The sequence below is a fragment of the Oratosquilla oratoria genome, chromosome 21 (assembly GCF_046742065.1).
Source record: "Oratosquilla oratoria isolate Oo_2021 chromosome 21, ASM4674206v1, whole genome shotgun sequence".
Lineage (NCBI taxonomy): Eukaryota > Metazoa > Arthropoda > Malacostraca > Stomatopoda > Squillidae > Oratosquilla > Oratosquilla oratoria.
In genome coordinates this window covers 46,367,039-46,382,551 of record NC_134797.1, presented here as the reverse complement: position 1 = coordinate 46,382,551, position 15,513 = coordinate 46,367,039, and positions in this window count along the sequence as shown.

The following is a 15,513-nucleotide window of genomic DNA, read 5'->3' as shown; positions in this document are numbered from 1 at the left end:
GATGACAACAAAACTAATGCCACCATCACCATACCACCAGCATACCCCCACCGCCACTAACAACACTACCATAACACAACCATATTACCACTATCATAGCCCCACCACCATGCCACTACCGCCATACCTCAGCCACAGTACCACTATCACCATACCACTAATGCCACCATACCACCACTAAATCCACCACCACCAATCCTAACACCACCATGCCACTAATGCCACCATACCACCACTATACCACCATAACCCCACCACTACCATACCACCCCAACCCTAACATCACCATAACCCCACCACTACCATACCACCCCAACCCTAACATCACCATACCACCAAAGCCCCACCACCACCAATCGCACCACCACCATCCCACCACCATCCCTAACATCACCATACCACCAAGCCCCACCACCAACATACCACCATACCACCACCATACTACCATACCACCACCACCACCACACACTCACCACCAACCCTAACAGCACCATACCACCAAATCCCCACCACCATCATACCACCACCATGACGTCACAGATACCAATGTGAACGTATTTTGCGGAGGGAGGCTGGCGTCACTTGTTTGGCAATGAAGGAAGGTAATGGCAGAACACCTGTGGCTTATCGCCCGCCGCCGCAATTACCCGCGGGAATGGTCAAGTCATTCGCAATTACCGCGCGGAGGCGGAGGAAACCGCGGTTTCGCCGGCGGAGGCGGATGAAACCGCGGTTTCGCCCGGCGAAAGAAACGGCGCGCTGATTCTAAGGAGTGGGCGGAGTTGGGAAGGAGGGAAGGAGAGAGGGCGGGAAGGAGGGGTGGAGGTGTGGAGGGAAGATGTGTAAAAGGAGAGAGGGGAGGGAGAGAAGGAGTGGAGGGAAGGAAGAGGTGGAAGGAGGGAAGGGGTGGAAGAAGGGAGGAAAGTAGGAGAATGGGAGGAAAGGAGGAGGATGGGAGGGAGGGAGGGAGGGAAGAGAGAGAAGGAAGAAAGGAGGGAGGGAGGGAGGGAAGAAGGGAGAGAGGGAAGGAGGGAGGGAAGGAAGATGTGTTAGTTAAGAGGAGAGGAAGGAGGGAGGGGTGATGGGAGAGAGGGAGGGAAGACGGGTGAGAAGAGTGAGAGGAGGAAGGGGAGAGAGGAGAGGAGGGAAAGAGGAAAGTGAGAGGTTGAGGGAAGACGGGTAAGAGGAGGAGGGGAGGAGGGGAGGAGGAGGAGGGGAGGAGGAGGAGGAGGAGGAGGAGGAGGAGGAGGAGGAGAGAGGATTGGGAAGGGAACCTGGTAGCACATACACACAAACACACATATATGCACATATACATATCGTATATGTGTACACATACATGACGCGTATTCACAAGAGTTCGAGTTTCTTTGCTTTTCAAACCCGCAGACAACCTCAGACATATTGGAACGTGACTTGCCAGTCAACGCTGGCATCTGGGTCATTAAGGGAGAAAGTCCCCCGAAGAAGAAGAAGAAGAAGAAGAAGAAGAAGAAGAAGAAGAAGAAGAAGAAGAAGAAGAAGAAGAAGAAGAAGAAGAAGAAGAAGAAGAAGAAGAAGAAGAAGAAGAAGAAGAAGAAGAAGAAGAAGAAGAAGAAGAAGAAGAAGAAGAAGAAGAGGACGAGGAAGAAGAAGAATAAGAGGAAGAAGAAGAAGAAGAAGAAGAAGAAGAAGAAGAAGAAGAAGAAGAAAAAAAAAAAGAAGAAGAGGTCGAGGATGAAGAGGAAGAAGAAAAAAAAAGAAGAGGAAGAAGAAAAAGAGGAAGAAGAAAAAGAAGAAGAAGAAGAAGTCAAGGAAGAGGAAGAAGATGAAGGAAAAAAGGAGGAGGAAGAGGAAGAAGAAGAAGAAGATTTTTTTTCTTTTTCTTTTTTCTTTTTTGGACAAAGTTCTCCAGCTTGACCGGATACCTCCGGAATGAGAACTATTGTCTGATTTATTCAACAAAATTTGCTCTTTCTTTTCCTCTCCTATGAGCAAATGCAGGACCCATTCAGAAGTCATGGTAGATGGCTTGAATCCTTATTCTCTACTTCGCTTATCTGCCGTCAGATGATTTTATTCAAACGGGGGACCCTCCTCCTCCCCCCTTCCTCCTCCTCCCTTCTTCCCCTTCTCCTCCTCCCCCCACCCTTCCTCCTCTCCTCCTCCACATCCTCGTCCGTTTACTGGATAACATGACAGCAATTGTTAACTTTGCAACCCATGACGGATAAAGTTTCTCTCCAAAAATGCTTTTTAGTTTGGAGAAAAAAGTTCAGATACCGAGAGCAAGCTCGCGCGCGCGCGCGCGTGTGTGTGTGTGTGTGTTTGTGTGTGTATGTATGTGTTTGTGTGTATGTATGTGTTTATGTGTATGTGAGTGTGTGTGTGTGTGTGTGTGTGTGTGTGTGTGTGTGTGTGTGTGTGTGTTTGTGTGTGTATGTATGTGTTTGTGTGTATGTATGTGTTTATGTGTATGTGAGTCTGTGTGGACGTGTGTACATGTGCATTTACATGTATACGTGTATGTGTATACGCGCGTGTGTACGTGTGTTGTGTGTACGTGTGTATGTGTACGTCCACCCATCATTGTGTGTGTTTTTGTGTGTATCAACCCAAGTGTATCTCTCAACTGTCCCATATAGCGCCACCCCTCCTCCCCCTCCCCCTCCCCCCCACTGGCACTATTCTCACAAGTGCCAATACCTTTGCTCCCCTCCCCCCTCCCCCACCTACACACTGTCGGTGCCGTTCCGTTGTTCCGAATCTATAACGGAACGAACGGAATCTGTGACGTACCCAATAAAGTGGTTCGATGGAAGGAAAAGGTAGAGAGATGAGGATAGAGGAGGGTGGAGGAGGAGGGGGAGGGGTGTGGAGGAGAGAAGGAAGAAGAGGGGGAGGGGTGTGGAGGGACGGTGACTGTAGAGGGGAGAGAAAGAGGGGGAAGGGAGAGGGATGGAGGGATGTGAAGGGAGACGAGAGGGGGAGAGGGGGAGATGGTGAGAGGGGGGAGAGGGGGAGATGGTGAGAGGGGGGAGAGGGGAAGAGGGGAGAAGAGAGGTGAAGGGGGGGAGTGTGGAGATGGAGAGGGGAAAATCCTAGCTTCTTTCTTTTTTTTTTTCTTTTTTTTTTACATCGTTCATTACTGCTGACTGATACGAGTATTTTTTCTTTTTTAACCAAAATTTCGGTATTTTTGGTGCCATGCCCTCTCTTGTTACCTGCGAAATCATTTTGGGCAATTAACATGTAAAATTTTACGGATCTGTCTGTCTGTCTCTCTGTCCATCTGCCCCTCTGTCTGTCCCTTCCTCTCTCAATCTCTCTCTCTTTCTCTCTCCCTCTCTCTCTCTCTCATTAATCGGCGTTGTTTGTGAAGAAAGAACAAATTTATTGTTGGGGAGAGGGAGAATGAGGGGGAGGGAAGGAGGAGAGAAAGGGAGAAGAGGACAAGAGGGGAACGGGGGGTGGGAGGAGGGGGAGACGGGGGGATGGGGGAAAGACGGGGGTGGGGCGAGCCAGTCAGCGTCTGACGAATGTAAACAAAGAAGTTGATGCCCACAGAGATGGAGGAGGAGGAGGAACAGAAGGAAGAGTACGAAGAGGAGGAATAGGAGAAGGAAGAAGGGGAAGATGAGGTGGAGGCAGAAAATGAGGGGATGGGAAGGAGGAGGATGTGGAGGAGAAGGAGGGGAGGAATAGGAGGAGGAGGAGGAAGAGGAGGAGGAAGAGGAAGAGAAAGCTGGGAGAAGGAGGGGAACACCCTATTAGTAAACCAGTTCTTGCCTATTTTCTTCTTAAATTTAAATTTGTCCAAATTCAATCCATTACTGCAAGTCCTACCCTGTTGTCTTAATATGATGACCTTGTTTGCGTCACTCTTGTTAAAGCCTTTGATCCACTTGAACACCTCTATTAGATCACCCCGCACTCTGCGTCTTTCCAGAGAGTGTAGGTTACCTAAGCTTCTCCTTGTAAGATAAATTTCTGAGCATATGTATGATTTTGGTCATTTTCCTTTCTACTGATTCTAGTGAATTGACGTCCATTCTATAGGACGGAGACCAAAACTGTACCGCATAGTCAAGGATGTGTCTAACTAACGCTAGAGAAAGTTTGATCATTACCTCTGCATTTTTATTTGTAACCGTCCTGGCAATGAAACCTAATGCTCTGTTTGCTTTATTCCTGGCGCTAATGCACTGTTTACTGGATTCAAGGTCAGGACTTACTAGAACTCCCAAGTCTTTCTCGCACTCAGTTTTCTCTAAAAAAGTGCTATGTAAGCTATACCTGCTATACCTGTTATGTAGCCCACGTTTAAAACGCTGCATTTTGAGATATTGAAATCTAGGATGACCAGAAGTAAGAGTAGGAGGAGGGAGAAGAGGAGGAGAAGGAGGAGGAGGAGGAGGTGGAGGAAGAGCGTGAAAGGAGGAAGAGGATAAGACGTAAGAAAAGGAGGAAGAAGATGTAAAAGAGGAAGAGGAAGAGGAGGAGGAGGAAGAGGAGGACGAAGGGGAGGAGGAGGAGAACAGAAGAGGGATGAGGAGGATATTGGGGAACTGAGGGAGGGGAAACGGACGTGGGAACGTGGGGGGGGATTAAAAGCGGGGGGGGCAAGTGAGGAGGAAAGCGGGGAGAGGAAGGTGGAGAGCGGGGTTGGGGTGCGGTGGGGAGAAAGGGAGCAACGTACTGTTCGCTGTTTGTTTTTTCATCTTTCACATCATCTCATCATCATTATCATTGTCATCATCATCATCATCATCATTATCATCATCATTATCATCATCATCATCATCATCATCATCATCATCATCATCGTCATCATCTTCATTATCATCATCATTATCGTCATCATCATCGTCATCATCATCATTATCATCATCATCATCATTATCGTCATTATCACCATCATCATCATCATCATCATCATTACCACCACCACCATCTTCATCACCTCCACCTCCTAATTCTTCTTCTTCGTATCTCCTTCCTCCCCACTCTCATCTTCCTTTTACCCTTTTCCCACTTCGTCTTTTTCATCTTTCCCTTCCCCTCCTCCTCCTCCTTCTTTTGCTCTTCCTCCTGCTCTTCTTTGTCTTCCTCCTCCTCCTCCTCCTGTTCTTCCCATTCTTCTCGCCCCTGCTACTCCTACTCCTTCTCATCCTCATCCTCCTCCTCCTCCTCCTCATGCTGCTCAGAGCCTCCTCCTCCCCCGCCATTGGCACATAAATCCAAATCGAGATTCAAGAGATGGAGGTGGAAAACAACGGAGAATTACACAGTCCAGATCTCCTTTCCCCTCCTCCTCTTCCTTCTCCTCCTCCTCTTCCTCCCCCTCCTCTCTTTCACATTATCTTTCAAATCTCTTCCTCTCTGCCTTTTCCCTCCTCCACTTCTTCCCACTCCTTCTCCTCCTCCTCTTCTCTCACAATTCTCTTTCAAATCTCTTCCTCTCTGCCTTTTCCCTCCTCCACCTCCTCCCATTCCTCTTCCTCCTCCTACCCCTCCTCTCCTCCTTCTCCCCTCCTCCCTCTCCTCTTCCCCTATCCTCTTCCTCCCCTCCTCCTCTTCTTCCTCTCCTCCTCTTCCTCCACTCCTCCTCTTCCTCCCCTGCTCTTCTTTCACATCCTCTTTCAAATCCCTTCCTCTCCTCCTCATCCTCATCCTCACTACCTCCTCAATCTTCACCCATACATATTATCCCCGACTCCCCCTACGTATCAGAATCCCAAAGTGCCCTACAAGCAATTTCCATCCATTCACGTTACCCAATTGCCCACAAAACCCATTCTTGGTTCATCCACATCTCCGCCCACTTCAAATCTGTATCCTTCTGTTGGGTGCCATCTCATGTTGGCATCCTCGTCAACGAACGAGCTGACAAGGCGGCTCGAGAGGCGGCATTCACTCCTTTTGATGCCTCCACTCCACTATCAGTAACATTACTACCAAGTTCTTATAATCAGCAATGTTTAACAAGAGGCAAAGACACTGCCAACAACGCCAAACACATCTTCTACAATGAACAATGCTAAAAAAAAAGTTGTAAAGACGCTAGTAGCAACCAAGAAACTACTTACAAGTAATAAAACCCCACACACGTCCATGGCTGTCTTCATATTAGCTCAACCAATGTTGTAGAACAACATTAGTACGCCTAAGAACAGGATGTTCCCGCGTCACATATGGCCACCTCATGACAGGAAATTAATATACCACCTACCAATACAAAGTTTCCTTCACCATACCACACATATATACCACTAAAATATCCAAGTTACATAACATCTCGCAACAAACACCTACTCGGTCATCTGCCTCATCTACCACCTTAAACAATAGTGATACTACATCAAATCCTGAATGATGAAAGACCAATACTTCAGGCATCTCTCTACAGCTTCCTACAATAAAACCAGGACACTTAACCAAACTATAAACACGTTCGAGTAGCTAGACCAATGCATAAACTACAAGGTGCGACGTCTGAGCAGAATTGTCCACAAGGATGGAAGCGCTGGTAAATCACAATGCATATCAACATCAACTTTATCACTTTCGAAATAACTTGATAAACACAGACTGGAAACTTGTATTCAGTATTTCCACCTCAGTTTTATCCTCTTTATACACTATTCCATCCACCCTCAACTTCGTGATTCCTTCCAGTACTTCAATTTACTATCAATGTGTGTACTTGTGTATATGTATGTATATATATATATATATATATATATATATATATATATATATATATATATATATATATATATATATATATATATATATATGAGAGAAATACGCTAATGGCAGCGACATCAAACCGATAATTTTTATGAGTAAAACAGGAATTCGGATCGCCGTAATAAGTGATCTTCCTTTCCTCGGGAATCAGTTCGATTCCAGGTTTCAAGGATTTTATAGCCTCTGTGGTGTAGTGGTCTAGGGCACCGTACAGGTAATTTACGGATAGCCGAGTACAGCGGGTTCGAACCCTGCATGCAACTGTCATAAAAATTATCGATATATATATATATATATATATATATATGTATATATATATATATATATGTATATATATGTATATATATATGTATGTATATATATATATATATATATTTATGTATGTATGTACACATATATATACATACAATGTATATATATATATATATATATATAATTATATGGTTTAACATCACAAACTCTCCCCTATCGGAGGGCTAGGACGGTGCCCCTCACAGAGGACATTGCGGCATGGAATTTAATAAATAATTCCATTGGTTCAACTTCGTCGGTGGCAGGGTTCGAACAGTCATCCCTTCGATCTCCGCCGCAAGTAACGACGCCCTGATGCGCTCAGCCAGCGAGCTTTCATATATATATATATATATATATATATATATATATGTACATATATATGTATATATACATATATATATGTATATATACATATTATATATATATATATATATATATATATATATATATATACGTACACACGCATATAAACAATAGCTTTTTGTTCACCTCGACATTTGCTGACTACACCTTTCTCAGAACTTCTTTCCACTTTTCTTCTTATCTTTCTGTACTCATTCCTGGAATTCCTTCACTCTTCTCTTATTTTACTGGGTCCTCTGCTTGTTCTCGATTTTTTTTTTTTTCTTTTTGTCATTTTGAATTGCATATTTATCAAACCAGACTTTATTTCAACATTTTCTTCCCTACAGATTCTGAACACATTTTTCTATTCCCGAGTTGTAAATATTGAGAGAAAGATGTCCCATTTATGTTGTATATCTTTTGTCTCCCTGAATTCACTTCAATCTGTTTCACCGAACAATTTCCTCAAATCTATAAAACTTGTCTTTCCAAAGTTATATCTTCCGTGTGTGTGTGTGTGTGTGTGTGTGTGTGTGTGTGTGTGTGTGTGTGTGTGTGTGTGTGTGTGTGTGTGTGTGTGTGTGTGATTCACCACGGTCTTGGATTTCGTGTTGGACTCGTGATTGACAGCTATTTCCCTCCCGGAAGAGAGCTCAGAGTTCATATGACCGATCTATGGGTAATGCTTTGACCTTACACGCACACACACCCAACTCCCCACGCACGAGAGTTGACGTAACGACTCGCAGCGCAGCGATACTGAAATTATTTTAGCCCTGGGCGGGATTCGAACCCGGACCTCCGTAGTGGCAGCCGGAAACTCTACCAACCGCGCCACACACACACACACACACACACACACACACACACACACACACACAGTGTGTGTGTGTGTGTGTGTGTGTGTGTGTGTGTGTGTGTGTGTGTGTGTGTGTGTGTTTGTATGTTTGTTTGTGTGTAATTGAATGAGTAATCGATTAACTTATGTATGTACGCGTTTTAACAGATAAACATACATACAGGTATGTAAGGCGACAGATTTGTAAGTAGGCAAGTTTGTAGGTAGCGTAAAGGTAAATATATAGATATATTAATAGTGAAATAGTAGACAGGTGTATCGGTAGGTAGATATTTAGTAGATGTGTTCTTTAAATAACATTACATTTCTTTCTAACATTATTCACGGCAGTTCTTTACACACACAAACATACACACACACACACACACACACACACACACACACACACGATAATGTCCTTTTCCAAGGCTCTCGTTAACTTTGTCTATACTTCGAATCCTCGTGTTCACCATGTCGAACAATCCCTCACTCATCTCTCCTCCTGTCTTCTACCCTCAAATTCACTCTCCTACGCTGTCCTCCCCTCCCCTCTCTCGCCCTCTCCCTCTCTCCTTCTCTATCTATATCTATATATATATATATATGTATATATATATGTATATATATGTATATATATATTATACACGTGTATATATACATATATATATATATTACACACACACACATTATATATATATATACATATATATATACATATATATATATATACATATATATATATATATATATATATATATATATACACACAATCGAAAAATATGGGAGCAGATTCTCTTATAACAAACAAGTAGTACAGAAATCGACAGCCTTCTGAAAGTTGGTAATCTCTTATTAGCGTTTCGTGGGTTTCTAACAAGGAACCGGTCATACTGGAGATGAGCAAAGACTCAGAGGTGACTTGATACAAGTCTTTAAAATTCTAAAGGGAATTGACAACATCAAAAGTGACCAAATTTTTACATTGAATGAGAATCAGACAAGAAACAATGGTCTCAAACTGTCCGGAAATAGATTCAATTTGGAAGTAGGTAGAAACAACTTTGCCAACCGTGTAGTTAATTAATGGAATAAACTTCCTGCACAGGTAGTGCAATGTAGTTCAGTTCAAAGCTTTAAGAATCATTTAGATAAATACCTAAGTAAGATGCTGTAATGATTATAATTTATCTTATATTATTTGTTTTTGTTTTGTTATAATTTGTCTGTCTGATTTTTATTTATTATTAGTTATATGTCAATTTATTATTATTTACTATTTACCTGTTTGTTTATCATTTAACTATACCTATGCATTTATTTATGTATTTTATTTGTTATTTACATTATTATAGTTTTTTATTTATTATTTTATTATTAATATGATTTTTTTTTCGCATCCGACCTAGATATGGATCAAAAGGTCTCCTGTCGGTATGCTCCGCCTTTGTAATCCTTTTGTAAAGACGGGTTCACCAAAAAAACATTCATTCAATATCTTACTCAACGTTTCGTCTACGTAGAGACAAAAATCCAGGAAATATCTGGAAAATACAGAAATGCAAACATACAAAATTATAACCGCTTTGAATTTTGTGTTCATACTTTTATGTTTGTATTTCTGTATTTTCCAGATTTTTCCTGAAGATGTCTCTGTGTAGACGAAACGTTGAATAGGATATTAAATTGATGTTTTAGGTAAACTCGTCTTTGCTCGACCCCCCCATCGCCGAATGACCGGATCCTTGTTATAAACCTAGAAAACACTTATAAGAAGATTATCAACTGAGAGAATGCTGTCAATTTCAATACTACTTATATATGTATATATATATATATATATATATATATATATATATACATATATACATGCATATACATATACCTACCAATCTACGCATCTATATATTTACCTATGTACCTAGCTATCTACCTGCATATCAAACTATTCGGTTATCACTTTTTCACCCTAGAAGTCTTTATTATTTGAAGCCCTTAGAGACCTCTCCCTCCCTCTCTCACTCTCCCTTCCCCCCCTCTCTCTCTCTCTCTCTCTTTCTCTCTCTCTCTCTTTTAGTGGGCGTCATCCTCCCTGACGAGGCGTCTAAGTGAGTTAACGTCCCGAAATAATCTGATGAGGTTCCTCCTCGAGGGTACCCCCCTCCTCCTCCTCCTCCTCCTCTTCCTTCTCCTTCACCTCCTCCTCTTCCTCCTCCTCCTCATCTTCCTTCTCCTCCTCTTCTTCTTCCTCATCCCGCAGGAAGGATTCCTGCCGAAGACCAATGCTTGTTCTCTTTCTCGTTCTTTCGATCGTTCTCTCGTTCTCGCTATCGCTCTTGATATATCTCTCTTGTTCTCGCTCTCGGTATCTCGCTCTCTCGATCTCTCTCTCGTTCTCGCTCTTCCGATCATTCTCGTCCTCACTCTCTCTTGTTATCTCTCTCTCAAGCTCTTTCTCGGCCTCTTGATCTCTCTTTCTACCTTCCCCTTCATCGCCCTCTCTTATTCCTGTCCCCCTTTTCCTCCCTCCCTCCCTCTACTCTCCCTACTTTGTCTTCCCTATTTACCTTCCACTTACTTACCTACCTCCTCCTGCCTACCCCCTCCCTTCTCCCTACCTCCCTCCTCTTCCAATGGGAGGCTCTTGAACTCTCTTCTTCCTGGTTACTGTCTTCTCTCTTAAGCTCCACAGAAAGAGGTTTTCTTCAAGTCATCTTCCTCATAATCGCAGTTGCCATGGAGACCTTCTGGTTCTTGAGCTTCTGGTGGTTCCTGACCTGTACTACCAGGAACGTCCCTCAACGGGAATTTTGCCCGAGTTATTGTTTACTTCAAACTTCTTTGTAGCTCTCTGGTGGAAGAAGAAGAAGAAGAAGAAGAAGAAGAAGAAGAAGAAGAAGAAGAAGAAGAAGAAGAAGAAGAAGAAGAAGAAGAAGAAGAAGAAGAAGAAGAAGAAGAAGAAGAAGAAGAAGAAGAAGAAGAAAAGAAGAAGAAGAAGAAGCCTGCGAACCATTGCCACGGAAGGCACTCCTCCGTTTGGAGTGTCAACTCCAAGAGGTCTTTTGGGGTCGGAGACTTGGTTTAATGGAAGGGGAAAGAGGGAGGACGAGGAGGGGGAGAGGGGGAGAGGAGGAGGAGGAGTAGGAGGGGGACGGAAGGGGAGGAACAGAAGGGAGGATGTGGAGGGTTTGTGAGAGGGAGGAGGAGGAGGAGGAGGAGGGGAGGGAGTAGGAGGAGGGGAGGGAGGAGGAGAGGGAGGGGAGGAGTTGAAGGGGGAAGGGGAGGGAGGAGGATGAGAGGGAGGAAGAAGGGGAGAAGGTGGAGGGGGAGGGGAAGGAGGAGCCAAGTGGAGGGAGGAGGAGGAGGAAGGAGGGAGGAGGAAGGAGGGAGGAGGAAGGAGGGAGGAGGAGGAAGGGGGGAGGAGGAAGGAGGAGGAGTAGGAAATAGGATTAGTGGTGAGGGTAAGGGAAAGATCTGCTTTAGGGAGGCAGATAGGGAAGAACTTGGACGAAGATTTTTTTCTTTTTTTTTTAGAGAGAGAGAGAGAGAGAGAGAGAGAGAGAGAGAGAGAGAGAGAGAGAGAGAGAGAGAGAGAGAGAGAGAGAGAGAGAGAGAGAGAGAGAGAGAGAGAGAGAGAGAGAGAGAGAGAGAGAGAGAGAGAGAGAGAGAGAGAGAGAGAGAGAGAGAGAGAGAGAGAGAGAGAGAGAGAGAGCGAGCGTGGGAGTGTTTTTTTACTTTTAGGCATGAATTACCGGTTTGGATTTGATTTTATCTTTTTTTTTTAAGGGGAGGAGGAGGGGGGGCAAGGGAAGGGCGGTAAATATTAATGGGATTTATAAAGGGGACCCGTTGTAACAGTGATTTTTTTTTTTTTTTTTTTTTTTAAGAGGGTAGAAGGAAGGTCCAGGAAAGGGGGGAAGGGGGAAGGGGAGAAGGGGGAAGGGGGGGAGGGGAGAAGGGGAAAGAGGGAAAGGGGAAAGGGCCCTTTTTCTTTCTTTCGCTTCTCTTTTAGATTTCCGGGCAATTTCAATGTATCAAGTGGGCATCCAGAAGTCTTCCTGTGTGTTTCTTCGGCGAGAGATTCTTCGGGAGGGTACCAAAGACTGAGAGTCTGAGAGTCTGGGGGTCCTCTCTCTCTCTCTCTCTCTCTCTCTCTCTCTCTCTCTCTCTCTCTCTCTCTCTCTCTTTCTCCCTTTTTTTTAGTGTGAGGCTGCATCATGGTCTTTATATTCCAAACAAGGCCTTAACTCATGAGACACCCAACTGCGGTCAGTCACCTTTACCCTTTGTCCTCGGACATCCAGCGCAAGTAATATTCACTGGTAGCCGTTAGGGATCAAACCTGGGACTATATATCCACGAGGCGAGATTCTACCACACCACAACACCATGCAAGTTCTTTTTTTTTTCCTCTCTTTTTTTCTCTCATTTTCTTTTTTCTCTCTTTTTCTCTTTTTTACTTTTCTTTTGTCTTTTTTCCTTCTCTTTTTCTTTGTTTCTTTCTCTGCCATTGGGCCAATCCACATCAGAAGACATTTCCTCCACCTCGATGATTTTACGATTTTTTTTTTTTTTTAGAGGGGAGGGGGAGGGGGGACCACGACTCAAAATTTGGGTCAACAAGAAGACGATTGGGTCTTAGGGTCCATTTTTTTTTCTTTCTTTCTTTTCTCTCTCTCTCTCTTTCTCTCTTTTTCTTAGGGTTCAATTTTTTTCTTCCTTTTCTCTCTCTCTCTCTTTCTCTTCTCTCTCTCTCTCTCTCTTTTAAGGTTTATGGACATACAGTACAAGTCCGCTAGAGGCGTCATCGGAAGCGCGCTGGTTTCGCTTAGCTGTGGGTTCGAATCCCGCACTCCTCTCCGATTCCCAGTTGCAGTGACTCTGTTACCTACCCGCCAAACATGATAGACTAAAGTTGACGGCTTCGACCGCAGCTACTCAGCGCCTCGTAGCGTAGTCTCTTCACCTTACATGGATATAAAAATGGATCAAAGTTTTAGTTATGACGTCATAATCTAGATATCTGACTGATAATAAAAAGATAAATTGTGATGAGTTGGGTTATTCGAAGATATAAATTTAGGTCAACAATGTCTTTGGTTGATAAAACAAAGCTAGAAAATAATCTTTATTTTCGTGAATTTTTCATGATATTGAACTCATGAGATTTATTAAAATTTCTTTGGAGAAATCAAAGTGTATACATATATATATATATATATATATATATATATATATATATATATATATATATATATATATATCAAATATGAGTCGTTTTGATATCTAACGGACAAAAAAAAAATAAAAAAAAAAAAAAAATATAGAATAAATAAAATAATATAAAAAATAAGAACACTGGAACCAAGGAGATCCAGAAGAAGAAGAAGAAGAAGAAGAAGAAGAAGAAGAAGAAGAAGAAGAAGAAGAAGAAGAAGAAGAAGAAGAAGAAGAAGAAGAAGAAGAAGAAAAGAAGAAGAAGAAGAAGAAGAAGAAGAAGACGAAGAAGAAGAAGAAGAAGAAAAGAAGAAGAAGAAGAAGAAGAAAAGGGGTCATGTCGCCTTAGCCTATTCATAGCTTTTGTTATGGTTAGCATTGGATGATTTCATCCAGCTGAAGAGCAACTGGGTCAAAGAAGGTCAGACTCTTCTAACACTAAATTTCATCGTCTCGCATCCACAAACTAAAACTAGTTCTAAGCCCACTAACCCCTTAGAAGACTTCCCTAGACCCTCAGGTCTTCCTCGAGGCTTAGTGAAAGTCTCAGGGGGGTAGGGGGGAACGTGGAGGGGGAGAGGAAGGGGGTGGAAGGATGAGGTCAAAAAGACACCCTTCGGAGTATCTCCCTTGGGGCTGAAAACTTCGAACTACGGACTCTATCGGGTCATCCAAAAGAAGGAAGTCCTGACACTCCCCACTCCCCACTCTCCACTCCACCTCCCACTCCCTTTCCCCCGGTTCCAGGGACGATTGGGAGTCCTCCGGAACGCATCTAGCGTTCACGGATCCGCCCGGTAAACTCCCGGAACGTGTCGGTTCCGTGCTGCCTTCCGGTAGACCTAGCACAGTTTCTAGATGTTCCGGGTGATACGTTTACTTGCATGCAAAGATCCGGTCAAGTGGCCGGAAACAACCAGATATCCGGGGATGAAAAATATGAACGTTGAGTTGTCTTCCGGATAATGCAAAGACTGTATAGACACGGTAAAGGAAACATGGACTGGAGGTGAAGCTTGTTTCCTTTACCGTGTCTATACAACTTGTTTACATGGATTTTCAATGCAAAGACTGTTTACCCGGAAGAAACGGAGGATTCCGGGGATACTTTCCGGACAGTCGGATCTTCCAAAAACTGAGAAGTGAGTCCTGCCCGTTCCTTGGAAATAAAATCAACTACTTACTCACTCGCTTACTCACTCACTCACTCACACTCTCCCTTCCTCACTCACTCTCCCTCTCTTCCTTCCCACTCTCTTCCTCTTTTCTTTCTTAGACTCTTGATCTCTTCCTCCCCTTCTTTCCTTTCTCCTCTCCTTTCTTCTCTCCTTTCCTCCTCTTCTCCTTTCTTCCTCCCTCCTTTCTTCTTTTACCCCTTTCTTCTCCTCTCCCTTCTTATTCCTTCCTTGTTCCTTCTCTCCTTTCTTCTTCTTCTCCTTTCCTTTTCTCTCTTTTCTTCTCTCCTCCTTTTCTTCTCTCCTCCTTTCTTCCTCTCTTCTTTCTTCTTTTCTCTTTTCTCATTTCTTGTTCTCTCATTTCTTCCTTTTCTTTTCCTTCCTCTCCTCCTTTCTTTTATTTCTTCCTATCTCCTTTCTTCCTCTTTTCTTTTCCTCCTCCTCTCTCTCTCCCTCTTTCTCTCCACCTGTCTCTCATTCCTCTCTTTCCAATCTATTCCTATCATTCATCCTCTTTTTTTCATTCCTCCTTCCTCCTCTCTCTCTCTCTCTCTCTCTCTCTCTCTCTCTCTCTCTCTCTCTCTCTCTCTCTCTCTCTCTCTCTCTATTCTTCCTTCCCCCTCTTCGTTTCTCCCTCTCCCAATCCCTCCCCATGGCAAACATGATAGATATTTGCGAAATACACAAATGGTATATTAAGTTACATCTCTCCGCCCTCCTTACCATAAAGCAAAGATTATCAAGTCAGGACCAAAACGCAGCTCAAAGCTTGATAATACGATTTGTGAGACCAAAGTAAACTTGAGTTGAACATCAACGCAAACAAATTACTAATCGAACGAAGGTGTTTCATCCACTTTCCTTCCTCTCCCCCCCTATATATATATATACAGTATATATATATATATATATATA